We start from the raw sequence: 22,501 nt of genomic DNA on the forward strand, positions 1-22,501 counted from the left end.
GTTGATAACGTAAACAAATACTTCTTTCTTTTCCATTGCTTTGGTACATTTGTGGAAGAAAGTAAAATGGAATCATCGTTTACAGTCATTAGCACCCTTTTTATCCCATGGTGATATTGTGAACCAACAGTACATTTGCATTTGTATGTGGTAGAAGTAATGAGTGTTCTCTATCAAGAGGAATAAGTTTTTTTCGCAAACAAAATGAATAAAAACTAACTCATATTGAATATTTCCTTTATCTTTACCTTTTTTCAGCTGGGGAGGCCGCACAAAAATTAAAGTTTTTTTTTCAAATAGAAAGCGCCTGCAAAGCTTTCCCGTCCCCCAGAAACATTAATTTCGCAGAAGATTGAAGCTAAATTCTCAAAATATTATATATTTTGTTTTCTTAAACATTTCATTTATTCTTATTATTCGAAAACATTCTGATATTCCCACTGCGATATATATCTATCTGGCCGTTCTGTACAATTGAAAAATGTCAGCATTATTGACTAGAAACATTCTTGGTAGTTATAGACCCTTTACAGAACTAATTGATTCTTACGTCACAAAAATTATACTATACACATTACTCACCATGGTTTCTAACATCGTTTACAATTAAATGGTAAAATAACTAAACAATCATAAAACTAACAGAGGAAAAGTAAACACCACAAAACAGAAACTGAAAATGCAATACTTTTAAAGCGTAACAGTATTTACAATACTGACCTACTAAATAGCTGCAAAACTGATTGTACTGCTCCGGCTTACAATATAACACAACTTGTTTTGCTTACTTAATTATGATTGATCACCGGCGGGAAGGGCCATTATTGATCGCAAGGGAAAGGGGACAGGGGTAGGTTTAGTTGGCCACGCTTAAATCCACCTAATACCTCCATGAGAAAACTTTGTGAAACACGAGCCAGAGGCGAGTGATTTAGAAACCTTTTCTCTCCCCAGAGGATGACCCTGGGAAGAGGTTAGACAAGGTCAACCATTTCGCTATACCGAGGGGGGGGAGTGGGGGGGGCAAAGTTCGTCAATATTGCACCTACGAATAAAGGAGCCATTAGGGTTATTATTCATTACTCAAAAGAGATGTTTTCCGGGTGGATAAAGGGGAAAAGTTTCTAAAGAAACTGAAGTGTTGGCGCAGAGGGGAGGGGGGTAGTTTAACTAAGTTAGTAATGGAAGTAAGCCACCGTTAAGAGTTTGTAATGCTGACGTGTCGAGCTTTCGCCCCTCTTCAGAGCTAGTAGAGTAATTGTGGTTTGTTTGTGGTCAAGAAAAAGAATAGTAGAACTGCGTTATTGATGGGGCCATGGCAACGCGCAAAGCTGAAGAATAAATTAGTTGAATGAAAAACATTCGTTGATACTCCGTGGGATTGAGAGAGCCACGAGAAAGATGTGTTTTTATTCTTGAGGTTTTCAACTTTCTAAAATGCCTTTATTTAGGGAAGTAAATGTTAACATGTGGCAGTGTGCGGCCTCTCACGGTGGCCAATTTATATCTATCAACTCAGTTGATATAACAAGAAAATTACCTTACGGTAGTCGTTGCTGACTAAAGCTTTTATTTCCTTGCATTCGATTAAAAACTTGGCGATATTTGGTCAATAGTTATCGTTTTGACAGATCTATGGGATATTCCCTTGATTAGATACAACGTAGTTAAATGGAAATTCCAGAATTAGGTTGGGGCCTACGATTTGAAATGATTACGGGCTGAGGAACGGGATTTGAAAGCCTGAGACAAGGGTTGATGGGGCTTCAACTGGATTTGGACAAGTGGCTTGGCGATTACAGTGTGATGCTATGAAGGATCTTGAGCCACCTGACTTTAATGCAAGTTGGTTTAGGTTCACGTGGTCAACTCCTTTATGATACATTCCTCATCTATCAATCTAACTGCAAAACAGAATCGCAAGTTCTTCTGAGAAGAAAAAAAATCAAAGCAGTTTTAGGTAAGATGAAAGAAATGTCTGTGTGACGACCCATTTCTCCTCAAAAGTCGCACTGAGGCCTGGTATCAAGCGTTGAACATGGCTTTCTTTGAACTCTGAAACGAATTAAAAACAATTCATTAAAACTTACGTGTGTTTATGTCACGTATTTGTGGGCTCAAAAAGACATTTATTTATTATAAAAAATTTCTCACCCTTTGAAAAAGTAGATGTCGTACTTTCCATGACCGACACCTAACCACAGCGATTATTTTCATCCGTTCCCTAAGTCATCGTCATCCTCATCGTTATCAATGACATTTATTGTAACACTCATCGTCACTGCCATCGCTAGAGTCATCGTCATATTCAGTACCGTCATCGCCATGTATCGTCGTGATGATTATCACTGTTATTAGAGAGTCTCAATGGGGTTAACCGTCAACTGTCAAATAGCTAAAATATTAACCGTCAACCGTCAAAAACGCAATATTATTACCGTCAACCGTCAAATAAGCAAGCCAGTGTTAGCCGTCAAATTTCTCAGATATCCTTAACTAAGAACTAAAAAATTGCCTTAATTTGGTTCAAGTTCTGTCGTTTGTAAAAAAAAGTTTTGATAAATCCCAAAAATACATTTATGTAAGTCCTTTCACTTCCAATCGCGAGTAAAACTAGTTAGCGACAGAACTGACTTCCGGTGTGGAAACACTTCCGGTGCCGTAATATTTTAGTAATTTTTTAATGAAAGGTGTTATAAATTAACAGTTCTTTACAAACGCGTCATAATGAAAAATTGCAGCCAAATATGTGTATTTAGTCCGTTTTATAAACGACATTCCAAAAGCTTAACCGTCAACCGTCGAATAACCGAAAATTTAATCGTCAACCGTTAAAAATGACATTTACCAGGGCAAACATTTTCCCACCCTCTTAACCCTCCCTTTGTTTTCGAACATTCTCATAGGTACGTCGAGTTCTCTTTCGATAGGTGTTTGCCCTCACCTTTGCTGGGATTAGGTTTCTATTTCCGGTTTTACTGTAACTTGATTTGATATTAAAAATAAAAGGCCACTCAACTAAGTGGCCAAATTACGGCAAAGTAAAGGTTGTCCGTTTAATTCTCCCAGCAAACCGAGCTCACCCCTAGCTATGCACAGTGTAAAACACTTGGTTATAGGCAAGCGAGCAAGAGACATAAAGAGCTTATTTTTAACCCTCAACGTGACCCCTTCCCTCCATTAAAATCCTCTTATTATTATTCGTCTTCATCATCGTCATCGTCATCGTCGTTATCATCATCATCGTCATCGTCATTGCTATCATAATCATATAATTTTATCATACATTATCAGTTTTTTAATTAAAATCAAGGGATTTTTTTAAATTTGAGGAAATTCATGATGAACCTACATTGCCTTTTCCCCTTGGATCTCCTTCGACTCCTGAATCAATGTGGAGTCCACTACTATCTACTTTTACTATCTACTACGTTTTACCTTTACTTAATTAGTGATTAACTGTTAATTATCGACAGAGCGGGAGGGCTAGTGGGAAAACTGCTTGCTCGACGTCATGTTATTTGAATCAAATACAACGGGGTCAGTAAGCCATGACTGAGTCAGTCTTTAAGATTATCATTTAATTACTACTTCCCCGTTTTATTCCTTTTTCCCTCTCTACCCTTATTTTGCAGAACCGTGCACATTTTCCGTCCCTACTCGCGCATTCGCGAGTACGGGAGGATCCTTAGGACTTACTGTAAGTTAAATTGCAACAAACTGAGATCGATTCGTACCTGGACAACCATAAGGTTCCACTCGCATGGAAACATGTCCAGACCAGGCCATGGGAACAAATCGTATAAAATGTGCAATAATGGCCTTGTTTAATTTGTGATAAACGATGGTGTCCTGGTCCTTGTTTCCCGCAAACTACTGCATAAAATTAATAAGCATTTGAGGCCATTAAAAACTTGATACACCAGGTCAAAGTCAAGTCTGCTAGTTCAGCTACAACTTATAGTGCCCTGTTCCGTCTAAAAAAAAAACTATCTGTTGTGGATAAATTTTCATGGAGACAAACGTTGAGACAAAGTAACGCGTTTTCTTTTTTTTTCTGTTGAGAAGTGCCACAAGAAAGGCTTGCAGTGGATTTAGTACTTACATTTTTTCAGTAGATGTTTTTGAGAGGTGCAGTTGCCCAACAGTAAGTACGGTGGACTCCACGTTGAGATGTCCTGGTTATAGCTTGGCTTGGTCTTTGTGACTGTTCTAGAGCAAGACACTTTACCCTCATAGGGCCTCTTTTCACCCTGGATTATAGTTGGGTACCGTCAAGATACCATAGGACCCTACCGATGGTTTAGCATCCAATACGGGAGTGATGACAATAATTCATTTCGCTTAACTGACATTCCAGGAACAGGGATACGTTCTAGCTGGATGGGCCCCTAAGCCCCAGTGCATATCTCACCTTGCCTGTAGTTTCTCCTGGCTCTGTAAAATTTCTTCTTTATTTATTGTAAACTGCCGCCGGCAGTCTGGAAAAGTCCCCTGCACAGTGTTGTAAAGCGCATTAGAGCATTCCATGGAAATGCGCTATAGAAATAGATATATATTATATATTATTATTATATAACTGCCTTCTTCAAGCAAAAAAAGAATAGGGAAGGGACAAAAAAAATTCCATCAAATTTCGACGCTTCGAACGAGAACAGAGAACTTTTTATAGGATATTTGAGAAAGCAAATATCGGTACCAGAGTATTTGCTGCATTCATCACTGTTCCCACAATCAGCATGAACATGTTCCAGATCCTGACACTTGTCATGGTTACGACCGAGCCCGTATGCAAGGAATCTGCAAGATACTCCTGATTAAAATCAAGGAAAAAGTTCTGCGTTCATCATTCATTCATGAAGGTGGGGCAAAGAGTCTCCAGTTTGGGATTCAGTTCAGTTGCCCGAACAACTAAACAGCAAATAATTCCTTGCTATACTAAGCTATTTTTAAATTAGGTTACAATGTGATTCAAAGACAGTTACGGCCAATGCTTTGGATTCAAACGTTAAGAACAATCTAGAGAAACTGTTTTTTTCCTCAGCTTAGTTGTCATTGTCCCTATTTGCGTCGACAAGAAAGCAAAATATTTGTATCGTACAGTCAAAGTTTATATTGGAGAATTCACGGGTACCACATTTTTGTTACCAACGACTGATGTTAGAGCACAACCATGAAATGATCCATGGATCATTTGAACTAAACGGTCACTTACCTTTTGTTTGGTAGTTGTCTAAGGCTCAAGAGAAGTGAATATGAGTCAAGTTTCATAGCTTTATAGTCTTTTCTTCAATGGTTATTTCCATGAGAGCTTATCAAATCAGTAAAAAAAAATTCATCATTTTTTTAATAGCTCTGTCTAACGGTTTTGTAAAGGACACAAGATTTTGAACGTTGACTAAAAAAAAAATCAGATTCTGAGTTTTTTCTATTGAATGGCCCAGACGACGAAAGTGTGGCTGACAATGGAAATTAAAGACAATAGTTTCCTATTAATCATTTTCATTCAAGCCAAGTTTCCAGCTAAAATTTGTAAGTTCTTAACTGATCGCTGGTTTTAATCTTAACTCGAATCTTATCAGCAGTAAGTACTTGCCACAACCTTCTCTACCAGTGAAAGACTGAAACAAATAAATTTTGTGGCGCAAGTAGCACCGTCTGTTTTGTTTTGGTTTCTATGTTTGTCTTTTTGTTTTATCTTTGTTCTTTTGTTTTTGCAGCCAGAAAAAAAAGATTTTAGGATGGTGTATCTCGGAATAAAATCGTCTCAAGAGAAGTGAAATGATCGTGACAGTCATTCCGATAAGAAAATTCTTCTCCATCAAGGAGTAGGAAAACCAGCTAATTATATTTCTTAGTCTACTTGCTAGATTTCAATTCTTTTAAAAATTGTAAGGCTTTTCGGATAGCCATCACTACTCAGCAAAGGGCGAAAATCATTGCGAACTATTGGGAAAAAACTCGTCTAATGAACTTGTTGAGGATGGTCTAATATCAAATATGAAATAGAAACTTAATTACCGTTCTTTGTTGTACTTTGTTATGATAATTCACTGAAATTAAGTCTGCTAATTTTTCTTGTGTTAAACCATAGTTAACTATGGTTAAACAGGAGGCAACAGAAGCCATACTCACACGATGTCTCTTCCAAATGCGTCCACTTTGATAATGATGAAAGACGATTTCCTCCTTCTTTCGTATTTTTTTTTCTTTCGTATTTCTTACCTACCACAGTTGGCCTTTGCAAAAGTAAACTTGCCATTTCACGAGTAAGGTCAAATAATGCCTAATTCAAACAGTCCAGCTGCGGTGATTTTTGCGGTTGTGCACTGTGAAGGTTGACACCCTTACTATTGTGTTGTTGATGAATCCATATATGATGCCATGCATTGATCGATATTAATTTAAATATTTTAGCGCACGCCCATTTTCCCCTCAACTGAAGAATACAGATGAGTGATGAAAGGATCCATTTCTCACAATGATAGCTGAATACTCAAACCTAAATCAGAAAATTTTGCGGAAAATTCACCCAACAATGCATCCAAATAAGAATTCTTCTATGGAGACTTTACATTGGGGCACTTAGCCTAGGGTTATTTTAGCAGCTTAGAAAGAGAACTTTAAAATGTGTTTGTAATATTCGAGTATTCGGACGATTATTTCCTCACTGAAAAATGTGTTGCATCGCAGTGACGTGCAGTATGAAAATTTTCCTCATATTAAAATTTTTGAACTGAACGGATTGTCTGGATTTGCGAAAAAAGTTCCTCTTGCTGACCTCAACGTCGGTATGCATAATCTCTAAACGCTCTCTAAACATTTCCAATAACGCCGATAAGGAGAATTTGTTTATTAATTAGGAGCTTCATAAATTGCTGACCATTTTCATCAATGTCATAGCCTTTGCTTTAGATACAAGGGTGATACTGTAAAGAATTAATTAAAAGCTAGTCGCTCTCAAGAGTTTAAAGGTGAAAAAAAATTGTTTCCGGTGAAATGTCGCCAGGAAGTAATGTCCTAAGTAATTATAACTTTTATTCATTGTTCTGTGGTTTGAATACAGAATCGCAAAATTCAGTTCCTAGTGGAAATTTCGGTCATCGCTTACTTGTTTATACAAGACTTAACTATCGGCAATTCTTAAATTATAACTCCTTCATAAAATCGATGCAACTACGAATTAACAATTTCAGCCAAATGCTTTTCTACTTTGAAGATCATTCATTTTTCCTTGTGATCAACATTTGATTTCAGTCGCTATTTTGGACTATTTAAAGAAGTGTATGTTTCAAGGGATTCTCAGCAAATTCATCATTGCCATAGACGAGATCCTGCATTAACTTTCAGTTTCATTCGATGTGCAGCGTGGACAAAATGGTAACGATGAAATCAAACCTTTACAATAATGCGAGGAGTGTCTTTCGCCCACAGACTACTCAACGTTCTTGAATCGTAGATCAACGGTTATATACATACGATTAAAAAGACTCCTTGTCTTTTAATCTTAATCATTATCTCTTGAAGTCTGACCATTTAATGAATTTTCCACAGCCTGGCAGAGGTTATACCAACAACGAAATTTCTTTTTATGATTATCAAAAAAAGATGAACATGAACACTCTGTCACGCCGGCAAAACGATTGGTCCATTTGAAGGTCCACATTCCTCGGGCCATTTTGAAATTTCGTTTCAATGCGTCATCAGCTCTGCGACTGGCAGATGTGTAATATATTTTGAAGGATTTGAGAAGAAAATATAGAAAAAAACTCCTTAATTGTCTAGATGTCAATTTTCTAATCATTTGGCTCTTATTATGCAGATGTCACACTGGACATAGTAAATCGAAGCTCAATGCCCAAATTCTGGGGGTCGATAAAACGATTTAAGTGAAGGTGCTAAATTTTTTTCCATTAAGACTCAAAACTATACCTGATTAACATTGGTCGATCAGGATAACCGGTGATTTCAAAGGCGAATTAAAACCCTTTGACGGATATTACCGAAAGGACTGCCACAAATTACCCTTTTCTAAAGAGATACTTTCCCGATTAGAAAAAACTTAAAGAGGTTAAGTTTCTAAAGAAACTGTGGTCCTGTGCCAGTGGGGATATTACGAGATAATTTGGTTTTATCAACTGTGATGATAATGTAATTCGCCCCCCTAAAGAGTGTCCGACGTTTCGAGCGTTAGCACTTCGTCGGAGCAATTGACGAAGATCTAACGCTCCGAGCATCAGCTTTAGAAACCATTTACGGAGATCAATTTTCATTATCAATTGGGCTCGTTAAAAGATATTATCTTATAAACATAAACTCCGCTTTAATTTATATTTTCATTCGTAATTAACCTTCCATTTTTGTCATTTTTACTATTTTCACCATTGACATGGGATGTGGCATCTAAATAACCTTAAATTACATAGCTTAGTTAAAATTCTAAATATTTCATGGAGGCACAACTTGGCGAGGTTTTTCAAACTTTACATCCGGTGTGCATGAAAATGTGTTTAATTGAAAAGAAGACGTTGACAAAATTAAAAGAAATAACTGCGTTTTCAAAGATACACACATTTATACAACCCCACATACATACATACAACATGCTTAAAAAATAAAACTGATAAGTCGTTTTTGCTTAAACACGAAGGCGCGCTATAAAACGAGCCTTAGGTCCCACAGGACCATTTGTCAATCAACCGTCGTGTGATGTGAAACTCTTAGAGTCAAGTCGGCTTGAGCTACAAAGCAGTGAACAGTGGGCGCATTCCTCAAAATTTTTTTATGTCTTCATCATAATACAAGAATTTTTGACACTTGTATTTCCTTTCTCCAATGGAAACTGTCTTTATTTGTGGCGGTAAATTTGAGATCGAAGTAGGTGGTTCGCACGTTACCTCATGCCACCATGCTGGTGGAAGTAAACAATACATATCTCATTAGCTCATTTTGTTCGTCTACCAGCATTTAAATTTGACCCGCACACGTCAACGGTGAGCGACAAATGAGCCTAGATCTTCCTTGGGAAGACTTCCTTATATAGCGCGCCTTCGTGTTTAAATGACACATGTTTTTTGAAAGAAAAATCTCTCTCATGCAGTAGTCAGTATTCGTTTCATAACGTAATTTACAGATAAAAACTCGTTTCTACGCCTCGCGTAGCCACAAGTTAAAAATGAAAAATATGAAGTTCAAAATTACGGAAAACGGCAAAAATAACCTCTTTACCAGCTAATTTTAACGATTTCAACACTAAGTGGAATTCTTTTCAGTTAGTGAGCAAAATTCATTCTCTTCTTAGGGATGGTACAACTCATGTGGCTGTTAAAATTCAGTTCTCAAAAGTTGAGAGTAACAGGGTATTACCAAGCGATTCAAATAAGTTTCAATAAGTTTCTTAGCATGCGAGGGGAAAAACTACAAAAGAAATTACGACAAGTGCCGATTTTTGTCTACGTAAGTGGTAAAATTCATAAGATGGGATATCAAAGATTCACGTGAAAATGATTAATTATAGAGAAAGTTTAAAAGGTGGAATTTCATAGAATTGTATTGTTTGTGTCACTGAATCCCATCGATGAATATACGTCGGATACTCTGACAAGATAACATGAAAAATACACTGTGTAGTAGAACCCTGCCAACTCGAGTTATCAAGGGAAAAGAAAAATGGTTCTTGCACAATCAACACTCATTTCGTGCATATAGTTTGTTTTACGATACCTTTTGGCAGAGAGAGTTAAGTTTGGAAAGATCAGCTAAATTTATTATATTTTCGTAAATGTTATCACGTTTGTATCAATCGCGATTAAAGATGAGGGCATGTTGATCAGCTTATGTTCTAACATTTTGACGTTTATAGACTGAAGTTTTAATAAAGTTAAAGTTGGCATTATCAGGGTAAATAACAGTCGAGGGAAAGCAAAAATGGTTCAAGTTAAAAAGGAGTTTGAGTTAACTAAAAAAATGCGTTCAGATGCAGGGGAAACGGATCTTGCTGAGTTAGCGGGGAATTCGAGTTCACTGAGTTAGTGGTTTACTACTATACGTGTGTCACATTCAGTTGTAATTTTGTTTCAAGCACGGAGGAAAAGATTATTCGTCATATCTACCTGTTTCGGGGCTATTGAAAACTTATTTTCTGTTTTACTGATGCTTTCCGGAAGGATTTTACTCTTATTAAATCTTACATGGCATGGAGATAAAAAAGTTGCAAACTTTCAATATAAAACGAAAAAAATAAATGAATAAACAGTTGTTAGGGCATTGTAAGCTCAGCAAGGAAACGCGCCGGCAATTATCAACGAAAATCATGTCTGCCCATTTGGTTAAACACTTATTCCCAAGCTTCTCTTTCTTGAGTACCTTCTCTTTCCTTTTTCTTTTTCTTCCTTCTTGTTGATTGTAAAGTTTTGATAAAATGACGACCTTTTGTCTCCCGAAAAAAAAGTAATAAACAGCTCTGTGTATTCTGGTGTATTCAACGAAGAAAAAAATTAAACCAAACGTGAAGTGTATTTGTATCTTTATTGATAGATGTATGTAAGCTATAACATGTAAAATTATCATGATGATCGTTAAAAATTAATCTAAGATAAATCTCCAAGTCTAGATTAGGCATAGCCGGTTTCTACTAATGAAGATGCATCATCATTGCTCCTCTGACTGAACATCGTCAAATAAGTCTCGCTTTTCTTGAAGTAGTTTTGATAATCGCATCAGCCTATTTCGTCTGTATTCGTTCAAAGGGACTGGATTTTCATCAGCTAATGAAGCCCTAGGGTCCTCCAACTCCTGAATTAATGAAAAACCACACAAGTCAGAGATCAAGCGACCACAAATGAAAAGGTGGTTTTAATCCACAACTCTGCTGTAAAACAGAAATTGTTCGCAATTTATGGAAAATTTTATTCCTTGCCCTCTCTACTATTCTAGTAGGGCTATGGCTTTTTAGATTGGATTGGCCGTGTTTAAAATTGATAGAAAGAAAAGGCGCATTCTATATCTAGGGTGAGCTTGATGGGTGGGCACTATCAAGCTCAAAGTACCTGAAAAAAAATGCTTGAAAATCCTTAATATGTTTGACAATAGATGATAAAATTATTCGTCTTTTGCTAAGTTTTCCAACGAGGTTCCCAATATAGCTTCCATCGATGTTTCAGAAACTGTGAAGACTAGAAGAATTAACTACCTTAAGCGCTACAAAGAGCCTTAAAAATTTTACGTTCGTTAAATGACATACCTCTCGCTTACATGTCATGAACATACATATGTATTGAGCTTCACATCGACTCGAGAACTCTAAGAGCACAGACAAAACTAAAAGGGCAAAGAACAGCCTAGACACCATCTTCAGGATCTGCTGTCACCTCAGGGAAATCTTCAAGTTTGCCTTCACACGAGCTTTGCACGGTTCTTTTATGAGCAAGCTTTTAAACACGGAGGCGTCAACGATCGTTAACTTAACAATTGACTGATTAGGGTTCATTGTGGAGGCAGTTAACTATCAGCATGACGTCATAAAGGCCGATACACAAAACATTTTTAATACTGCCTTGGTCGAGTTTTTAAAAGGCAAAGGGTGCATTAAAAATTAAAAGTGTTACCTATAATCAGCCGGAAGGCATCGTGAGAAAATTATAATTACTGAACTGCAATATGACGCCGCCCTGGTGAATCAGCCAATTAACAATGATAATAGTGAATTTCTGTCTCCGGGTAGAAACTGAATTAAATTTTGATATCAAGGGAGGCTGACAAATTTAGTAAAGCAAAATAAAAATGCAGTTTAATTCCGTTCTGTTTATCCTACTTTAATGTCTAATCTACTCAGAAATGTTAAATGTTTGAAACCCGAGCTTCAATGAAGAACTCTTCAAGGATTCCTCGTCGTTTACTTAATGAGAAGCCGCCTTCAAAGAGCCATTAAAGGACTCTTTTTAATAAAAAATGAAGACTTCTTGATTAATCGATTAACCTTGAGAAAAATTTAGCCCATAAGCTCAATTTCAAGTGCAAAACAATTACCACATCTTTCTTAAAGCTTGTTAGCTCGATTAACCCTCGAGGAAACACTCATCTGTGTAGAATTCAGTACAGATAAAACTTTTTTATCTGTACTGATGTTTATGATTTAGAAAACTAAATCTGACCACGGTTATGACCAACCTTCAAAGTGTAATTATCAGTTGCATGATAATGAGCCTATTTCTGTAGTCATAAACACATACATATGCTAATCGTTGGTGGCCATCACTTCTAAATCTGTTGTGAATTTTGATGGGTCAGGCTCGTTGTAATAACCAAATGACACCGGCCGGTTGATTAATTCATCATTTTCACCAGGCAAAAAATGCTAATAAATAATATTTTCCCACTGTTTTTCGAAATAACTAAAGAATAAAAAGCTAGCCAATTTAAACCTTACCTGTGGGGAGCATTTTAGATTTAATGAGAAAATACTTTATAGTTTTTTGGCATAAATAAAATAAATTGTAAAATATTCAAATCTATGAGTTGTTCAGCCAGCACCTGCAGACGTTTTACCATCAATTTCTCTGAAAAGAGGTAAAATTACTTTCTTTTGCATGCGAGGTAAGTTTTATTTTGTAGAATTCATATGACGACCTTAGGTATTTGTGAGTTTGATCGACTCAAGGATTCAAATTAAAGCTTCTGTTGGTAGTGCTTTTTATAAGCTAAAGTTGAAACTGGGAACAATGCAAGAGCACGATGTTTTTTATTGTTCTCATAACGACGAGAGCTTCAATGCCTCAAGATCTAGTCCATCCTAAAGGCAGAACCACATTAGATATTTCATTTTCCAAAATTCACTGCGGGAATAATTTTTTTCTTGAATCAAATTTCTTTAAACTAGGGTATAATTCAGTTCTTTCCGAATGAACTTTTTGCTGAAATTCTTTAAAATACTTTCTTATTGCTATTACAGTTCACGGCTCTAAACATTTTCCAGCACCAAATCTTTGATTTTTTTTCCAAAGAACTGAAGAAGCTTCCTTCACTTCTTCGGAGATCTTGGAAAGCTACGATATTCTTTGTCTATAAGTTCGCAATAAATTCGCCTGTCCGGCAAGAGGCTGAGAAAATTAGAATAAGGTGATCAACAAGCTTTCAATCCTCCTGAAAACAAAGGTGACTTCTTGGAGAGAGTTAATGGTTCAAGATGAATTTTCTAAACTTGAGGATGCCAAACGAGAAATGAGACATTATATTTTTCTCTCTTTAATTAATGGTTAACACTTGTTTACCAGCTTCATGTGTAACAAATTTAGCTCTAGGTAATAATATTTAGTTTTCATTTACGAGCGGCACGATTCCCTTTTCTTTTCACAAGACTGGTTGCTGCATGGCTATTCCTCATTCAGCACGGCATCATCATAAACGCGGTTTCGGCGTTTGTTTCGCAGGAATTCTTCCAATCGCGAAAGCTTATTTCGTCTGTACTCGCTCTGAGGAATCTGCGGTGAAAGATCCGGGACATCTTGTAACTGCAAGAGAGACAATGAAGAAGCCTAGAGTAATCCAAAGATGCGATTCCTCTTGGGAACTCCCACCCTCTTACTGAGGCAAAAAAACATTCTCCTAAATTTACATTAGTACTTACAATTTACTACTTTTCTCATTCTATTTGTTTACACAAAGCTCTCGGCATCGCTTATCCAAGCAATATACAGGACCTTGGCTCACTGCACAGGCTCTAGAGCGTTGGTGTGCGGATTTTAAGGCAAAGTTTTATTCCTGATGGGCTCAAATTTGTTTCTGCATACTTCTATATATTCGTGAAAAAACGAACAAACAACTGTCATTAGCCTTCAGTATGTCAAATGCCCAACTAGAGGAGTTAATGCAAATTAGAAATTTATTTTCTAATTTGCATTAGTAGGATGTTTTCATTCTAGAGAACAATCATTTAAAGTTTTCTATCACTCATAAACATAAACCCTCTTTGTTTGGTTGCTTTTGTTTTCAGCTGAAGGATAGTTTCAAACATCGCTAATTTCAAGAATTGCTACAAATGTCTAAAACGTTTCAGGATCCGATTTAAGCACTCGTTTTAGTCAGGTCCACTCACCCCCTCTTTGTCGCACTTTGAAGGGTTCAAAATACATTTATACCCTTGGGCCTGAGTTAGGCCCGAGAATCCAAGAACAGTGAACAGGACAACAAGCACTCCAAAAACCTTCCAGCTCATCGTTAGATCAATAGTGAGAAATATGTCTGACTGATTCTTGGCTTTTTATCCGTTGCCTCAGTGACATTTTGGCAGTTTATCCTTGATCAAAGTTGACAGCGACATTGGCTTAATGAAGAAAAGGTTGCTATTGTGCATCCACACGTCAAACCGTGCAAACATATGATCGCAAGCATGAAGTTACGAACGCGGACATTTTCTCTCAGCCGCCAACAAAAATACAACAATCATATTTTATTGACTGTGGCTAGAATGACTGAAATAAAGTCCGGATGTTTTATCGATCCTAACTGAAAATGAAATGGCCAAATAAAAGTTTCCTACCTCTCTTTTGCCCGGTGGGCAGTACTGCAAGACACACCTATAGTCTTGGGCCTTGCACAAGCCTGAGTGCTCCAACACTACTGACAGGACAAGAAATACACCAAAAATCTTAAAAGTCATTGTTACGGATCACAATTGGAGCTTCCGAAATCGATCTTCAGGAATTCTTCAACCCTCTGAAATGACTCTTGAAAACACAAACACTTGGACTTTGTCCAGGCTGACTCAAAGCAAAAAACACCTGTACTTTTTTGTGATCCATTACCGAATATATTATTGAAGTGCTTTTGATAGGTAATGGATGTATTTGAAGATGAAACAAGATAAGTACTTTTGCGGTATTGGATGGGCTTATAACCTTTTGTTTTGGTCCTTAAAAATAAAGAACACCTAACGTCATCTTTTACTCGCTCATATTTCACTTTTTTGAGGCTTTAGCCCAAAAACGTATACGGAGCCAGAAAATTCGAAACGGTCTTTTTTTTTCTTTGCCCAACGACTCTTTGTCGCCTTAGACGGTCGTTATTAGCTTCCAACCTTTCCTTCGCTCCGACGAAGGGCTAACGCTCGAAACATCAGCTTTTGTAATCGTTACAGTGGTCAATTTACCATTTAAACTTTTTTGATATATCCAAATTATATGAATATAGCTTTGTTGAGGACTGGAGAGTTCTATTCAAAAGATGCATAATGCGTAAATTATTATCTTCCTTTTTGTTTCATTTCAATTTAGCAGGCAATTGTGAAATCTAAGTAAAAAATAAAACTTATTTCCACTGGAAATAAATTGTAAACGTGTGAAGTGGTTTATTGTGGTATCTAAAGGGAATTTTTGTTCAACAGGAAGCGCACACAAAACGTTCAAAGTTTTCGTTGTTAACAGAACAGGTGTTAATTTATAAAACTTGTCATTTTTGACAGCGTCGAGCTCAAATACGTCCCAACGACATTTCATAAATAGTGCTTTGACATAAAATGTTCAGTAAGCACCAATTTTTTCCAACGCAGCACATGGGATACTAATTCTTTAAACTTCCTCTTGGCCTATCACTTTTTACATCGTTATTTTTTAATTCATGCTTGCACTGGTTAGTTTTCTACATAATGAATACTTTAATAGCAAATATGAATATTAGATATATCTCATTAGACGTTTTGGTGTGTAGTCTCTTGGTTTTTTTTTTTTTTTTTTTTTTTTTTTTTTTTTCTCAAGTTGTGCTGTATTTTGACAAGCCCGGAAATCTTTTCTCATGTCCCGGCGCAAAGAACGGAATTGTATTTTTATTATCCAACTGTGCTTCGTAGAGTACAAATAACGCCCAAAACGAGTACAAATAACCCGCCGTATTTGTACTACAGAGAACCGGTTAGACAGGTTTTCTCGCATTGCGCAAGCTGATAAATACTAGCTTTTAAGTGAAACGATGAAACTCTATTGACAGTCAATCTTAATGAGAGGGGAGGGGTTTGTACAAGTAATCCATAATAGACCCAATTGTTTTGTGCTACCAAAATTATTTTCTAGTGTGTGAAATTTTGCATGTTTTTATTGTGATAAATGATTTATGTAACCATCCAGAAAACAGAAGAATTGCGATAATCTGTTCATGTTGTCCTTCAGCAGCATTGTTAAAATATATACAAATTAATCGAATGATGCCTTGCACTGCTGATGATGCCGTTGATCGGCGAAAACTCGGATTTTTAAAACATTATACTTTTTACACCAGTGTAAGGCTTCATTCGATTAATTTGTATATAGAAGAATTTCGGTTTTCGTTCATGGTTTTCCCATGAATAACATGAATAGTAAAGTAAAGTACGTAACGTACCAGGAATTTAGACTGTTTTGAAAGTTATTCTTAGATAGCTGGTGAAACTTTTGCATCTTTCCATTTTTATTAATGATTTATGAAACTATTCATTAAGGTAGAAGAGTTTTGGTTTTTCCTTTTACAAAACCAACATGAGAATTAATCAGTTTGAGTCATTTACATGTAATTCGCCCGAGTTACACCCATTATCACATTTCTACATACATGGAGAGATTTTCAAATAGGAAAAAAAATGAAAATGACAGTAACATTTTTAAAACCTTACTTGCTAAATCACGATGATAGAGACTAACTGGTTATACTGTAATTTACCCATCGGACATTTGTTTTGAAGGAATTTGCATGACAGGCTTGATGAAAACCGCGATCGAGGGTAAATATGGCTGACATATATTTTTTTCAGTTTCCGGTTTTTCTTACAATCCAACAACAATGACAGTTTAGTTTCCATCAAGAAAGCCTGTTACCTTATGATAAGGAAAGGGTGTTTCATTGGAAAGATATTGAAAAAAATACAAAATAAATAAATAAATAAATAAATGGAGCTACCGATCCGCTATCTTGTTGCCGTCAAGAACAAGGATCAAGTTTCTTTTTGGACAAATATAAGTCCAATATTGAGAGCGGCCAGCTGGCCACAACCGTGAAATCCTCCTCTCAATAGTCGGTTGTTTTGTGTGTGTGAAATTACTGGTGAATCTTGCGGATTCTAGAATCTTAGGAGCATAAAACCAAAAAAAAAAACAATTGAAAGTGTCTGAAGATGTTTTGATGAACAAAAGTGCATTTTCCACATTTCTTCCGGTCTGTGTGCCTCGCTCAATTGTAGAAGATTCTATTTTCTTGACGGAGACGGAGACGGAGCTTTTAATTCCAGCTAATTGACTAATTTGTATTCATTTGATCCCCAAGAAACAAAGCTCTTGACGAAATGCTTTTTTCTAATGTGTTTTGCAATACTTAAAAATGCGTACACGTGTCACTCTGATCCATTAACGGTTTGCGCCGACCACTAAATTACAAATTCATGAACGGGTAAAAAGGAACATTCTCAAAAACAGTTAAGCTTACAACTGACTGAGCTAGAAAGGTGTGATACAGCGCCTTTTTCACATATCACTTGCTTTGAAAGATCAAAAAGAAATTTTGCCAGCGGAGAAGTTTTGATTAGTGATCACCCTTAGCGCTCTAATGTTAAATTAACACTCGAGTAACTTTAAGAGCATCCATTCAGTTCAATCATTAATATATTAAGAAGAATTTTGAAACACATGGTAATCATGACTTAACGACGTTGTAGCTAGTTTGTTTGTTTGTATAGTAATCTAACTTTTCTGGTCGTCAAATTCTGCTGCATCCCGCTTCCAGACCCAGTGTGAATATGACCTTGAATGCAAAGTTCTCGAGGATAAATGTCAAATAAATATGTGGGCGCTATTTCATAAAATATCCACAAAAATATCCCTGTGGAAAAATGTTTTTCGCTTAGTTACGAACGTGGTACAAAGAAAAATCTCTGGGTCGTTATTAGAGATCGAACCTCAAACCTTCCAATTCTGCGCCCCGATGCTCTACCATTGAGCCATAGAGTGAGCAAGGCTCATAATGAAGTTCAAAATAGCCTTATCTTAAGGAATTCCTGCAGGAACTAAGTCAGGATTTTCTGCCGACAAAAAACTTTTCACCATTCACGTAATTGCTCGTTCCTTAATTTGTGCAATTTGAGGCGTAATCCATCCCTAAATTTTCTAATTTTAGTAAAGCTGTGTAAAATTCTATGAGGTGTTGCGCGAATTATTCATGAAGGAGACGGTGTAAGGCAAAAATCACGTAATGATTTCTCACACATATAATGAGTTCTCACACACATATATATATGTGTATCTATGAGAATCATACTGTTCTTGTTTTTTTTTCCTTCTCTTTCTGTTTGTTTGTTAGATTTTTTTGGAATAAAACACCATTTTCCCTATTCATAAAATAATTAGCCTGTTTGTAGGTGGCATAGTTTACATTTTCAAGCGCGAGATCCAGCGCGGTGATAAAACGAGGGGTAGGGGGAAAGGGGAGAAAAAAAAGCAGAAAAAAATGCCTGCCCGAAAACTCATGACTTCTCAGAAAAAAAAGTCAAATCCCGTCCACCAGGGAACGGACAGTGTGAAATCGTGGGTTTTTCTTCCCTTTCCCCCTCCCCCACCCTTTGTCACTTGTCCCAAATCTTCCACCCGTACAATGCGGTGACGGAATATTCGCTGCTCTGAATCTCGCGCTGGAAAACACAAACTACCGCCCGCAAAACAGGCTATGAATTACCTGGCTCTCTTATGGAAAGTAACATATAATTGCGCTTTGCTCTCACTGTAAGTTGCAGCCGGAGCCTCCAAGGCGCGCTAAAAAAGACTAAAAATATATACCCACCCGTATTATATGTTAAACCATCGAATGAGGTGAATTTATTACTACATCACTCCTAGTAAAGTACTGATCTTAACGAAATATAACAAATGCAAGCATGAATTAAGAAACACGATACAATAAAGTGAGAGGTGAAAATAAGGATGACTGAGCATCCCATGCGCTGCGTTGGAAAAATTGGTGCTTTTAATGAAATGCCACTGAGATGTCTTTGACCTCGACGCCGTCATAAACGACAAGCGCTAGATATGTAAGCGGCGCCATGGCCTCATGGTTAGGGCCCTTGACTCCAGATCGAGTGGTCCAAGTTGGAGCCCTGGCCGGAAACATTGTGTTGTGTTCTTGGGCAAGACACTTTACTCTCACGGTGTCTCTTTTCACCCAGGTGTTTAAATGAGGTGCCAGTGAATTTCATGCTGGGGGTAATCCTGCAATGGACTAGTATTTCATCCGGGGGGGGTAGAAATACTCCTAGTCGCTTTATACGACGGAATTCACCGGATTTAAGTGCCGGCCCGATGGGCCACTTGGCTCGTAAAACTCCCTCACCTAGATATGTAAGCAACGATGAGTTTAACGTTTTGTGTCCTCAGTTGAACAAAAATGATACTTCATTTGCCTCGCGTTAGAAATGAAACAGCCAAGAAATCTTTTTATGGATGTGTTGCTTATAATACTCAAGTTAATTACAACTTTCTATAACATTTTTTATAACATAAACAAAGTAAAGCGCGCGCTCTGATTGGTCAATTTAGCGTCCCCCATTTGCCCATGGGTGTACGCTGCTGACGTGAGCAAATGCAAAGACTATTCTTCCGCGCGCGCTTGTTTTTTCTAGTCACGTAAGATTTGTTAAATAAAAGGGAACTCTTTAGCTACAATGTATCAATGTTATGTTATAAAACAAATGGTAAACACCACACCGTACACTATTGAGTTATGGATGCACTTGGGAGGTTTGCTAAGCACTCAAGAAGCTAGAGTCGCTCTCGGCTATCGCCTCGAGCGACTCTTACGCTTCTTTCGTGCTTAGCAACCTCCCGCGTGCATCCATAACTCAATAGTGTACGGTGTGGTGTTTACCATTTGTTAAATACTGAATAGATTTTTATTGTTTTGTGTGTCTTTATAGATTATTATAACATAGCGCGCGCGCTAGTCCTATCTAATTCCTATTGCGTCAACATGAACAAAATCTTTATGTACGCACGGCCGTGCTCAATAAAATAACGTGTGCAGTTTCAAAATAGCTGCAAAATTTCCGTTGTGTGAGTTCCTTAAGTTAAAGTTTCGGTAAGCGATATCAGTAAATGGAAGACCAATTAAACTTTTCTTTGGCTTTCGACCTTCCCGCAAGTAGTCAAGCCAATAAGCACAACGAAAATTAAACGAAACACAACAGGCCCGTTTCCCGATTTATCGGAACAGGAATTGAAGAAAATTTTAGCTGAAAGACATTCAACTAAGAAGACTACAAATGGGTCTGTGGCGACTTTTAAAGGTAAACGTCTTGTTGATGACGTTTTCTTTGGTGACATTTGCTAACTCTACCGAAAACCATTTAATTACAAAATCAACAAAACAATCGGAGACGCCAACATTTTCGGGCAACTTTCATTTCAAAAAAACATTACAAAAACGTCATTCCGCGCCCAAATTGTTTTCGTATGTTATAAAAGAATTGTTTCATGCTTTTAGCTGTGCGTATATCGAGTTATGGATGCACTTGGGAAGTTTGGAGAGGACTCAAGAAGCTAGAGTTGCTCTCGGCTGCGCCTCGAGCAACTCTTACACTTCTCTCGTTCTCTCCAAACTCCCCGCGTGCATCCATAACTCGATATACGCACGCTAAGCATGAAACAATTCCTAATTATACCATTGCATATATATAGATTTTTATATTATTGTTCGATATTTGGATAGTATATATGTTATTCTTGCCGCCGTTATTATTATTGAGATAGAATAAATATATGAAAATCATATATTTTGAACTGCGGTATTTGATACGTATGATGGACGATCCTCGCAGTAGATAGCGCTATTTGAGCAATAGCGAAATTCAGACCTGAAAAAAATCAGGCCTGTACGGGACTCGAACCACTGACCTCTGCGATACTAGTGCAGCGCTCTAACCAATTGAGCTAACAAGCCAACTGAGAGCAGGCTGTTAAGTTGATTCGTAATGAACCCGTGAAAGTGATAAATGAGATAGAATAAATATATGAAAATCATATATTTACAGGCCTGATTTTTTTCAGGTCTGAATTTCGCTATTGCTCAAATAGCGCTATCTACTGCGAGGATCGTCCATCATACGTATGTTATTATTATTAGTAGTATAATTTATATTTATTTTTGTATTATGCATTGTATTTATTTTAGGATCCTATTCACCAGGGCTCCTATTGATAGCAGAGCTTTACGTTCTGATGGGACTATCCTGATGTTGAGATTGTTATTCATTTTTAAATAAAGATGTGATCGTGTCCATCCCTTTATAGGCCAAAAAAAGGCATTCTATGCTATAGACTGAGAAGCATCCCTTTATAGGCCAAAAAAAGGCATTCTATGCTATAGAGGCAACTAGCTGGTCTCGTCTTCAACTATATTATTACTTACCTTTTATTCTCTGATTGACACCATGATGGCATCCATTCTAGCGTTAAAAAAACGTATAAAAAATATTACGATGATAAAACACCAAAAAGCACAGTTGTTCTTTGCATTGGATCAACCGCATCGAAGTGCGAGTGTTTGTTGTTTGAGAGGGTAGAAGAATTAAGGTCTCCGAAGGTTGAATTCTGATTCGTAACGATGGCTTGTAAGATTATTATTGTATTTCTAGTCTTGTCAGGATTGCTGAAGTACTCAGGCTTGCGCAAGGCTCAAGGCTTTGAGTTTATTTACCAATACTGCCCACCAGGTAAAAGGAAAGTGGCTGAGGTAAGATAACGCATTTTTTTAAGTGAAAGAGGGCCTCAAAGGGAGAATGGCTTTTTTAACAAACAGTTAACATTTTGGCCATATTTTGGCCGACGGTAGGTTACTTTCTTTTTGTTACGGCTAACAGGAATGTTTAAGATTAATTTCAATCATTTTGAAAAGTTAACGATAAATATTCATTGTTCATTCACTCGCTCGCTTTTACCATCTGAGTCGAGCAACAAGTACATATCCCAATTTAGTATATACTAAAACAGTGGATAGCGTTGAAGGCGCGCTCTGATTGGCTAGTCAAACTCCAAATATCCTTTGCTATTTACCTCCGAGCAACTTGGGAAAAAATGGCGTGCCGGTTTGCATCCGTGACAAGCGAAGAAATCACTCAAATAACGACGAAGCAGTCCCTGAAAACACAGAAAGCGACTAAATTTGGTTTGGCCGTGTTTAAAGGTAATGGTAACCGGGAGTTTATCGATAAAAACCAATGAAAAAGGTTTTGTTTACAAATGCAAATTAATCTTGCGTAACCTCACTTGTTCACTTGAAAATCAAAGTTAAATGGTATTTTTTACAGAATGGTTTCAAATACAGAAAGAGTTTGTAACACCATTTGAAGAAATGTCGCCACCAGAGCTACACAAATGTCCTCAGAAATTTTATCTGTCAGCGAAAAAACCAGACGGCAGGTTTTACAACAAAAACAAAAAATCACTTACCGCGATCCGAGCCGCGTTGGATCGTTACGCGCGGGAAAATGTTGGAATCGTTG

General features: G+C 37.1%; 2 long non-coding RNA genes across 3 annotated transcripts in view; one reads left to right on the top strand and one right to left on the bottom strand.

Moving 5' to 3' along the window:
* Nucleotides 1-10,508: 10,508 nt before the first annotated feature.
* LOC111327141 (uncharacterized) lies at nucleotides 10,509-14,766 on the bottom strand. 2 transcript variants are annotated; one of them, XR_002694506.2, is made up of 3 exons: nucleotides 14,537-14,766; nucleotides 11,243-13,508; nucleotides 10,509-10,794 (listed from the first exon to the last, which is right to left on the bottom strand). It is a non-coding gene; the product is annotated as an uncharacterized LOC111327141 (long non-coding RNA). The 2 variants fall into 2 exon arrangements; XR_015990641.1 differs by lacking the exon at nucleotides 14,537-14,766 and adding an exon at nucleotides 14,093-14,251.
* Nucleotides 12,518-22,501, top strand: part of LOC148724598 (uncharacterized) — an 11,887-nt gene continuing 1,903 nt past the window's right edge. The window contains exons 1-2 of the long non-coding RNA XR_015990643.1: nucleotides 12,518-12,594; nucleotides 21,635-21,732. This is a non-coding gene — a long non-coding RNA (uncharacterized LOC148724598). The remainder of the gene's footprint in view (nucleotides 12,595-21,634; nucleotides 21,733-22,501) is intronic.

Source organism: Stylophora pistillata, chromosome 8 (assembly GCF_964205215.1).
Source record: "Stylophora pistillata chromosome 8, jaStyPist1.2, whole genome shotgun sequence".
NCBI classification, from domain to species: domain Eukaryota; kingdom Metazoa; phylum Cnidaria; class Anthozoa; order Scleractinia; family Pocilloporidae; genus Stylophora; species Stylophora pistillata.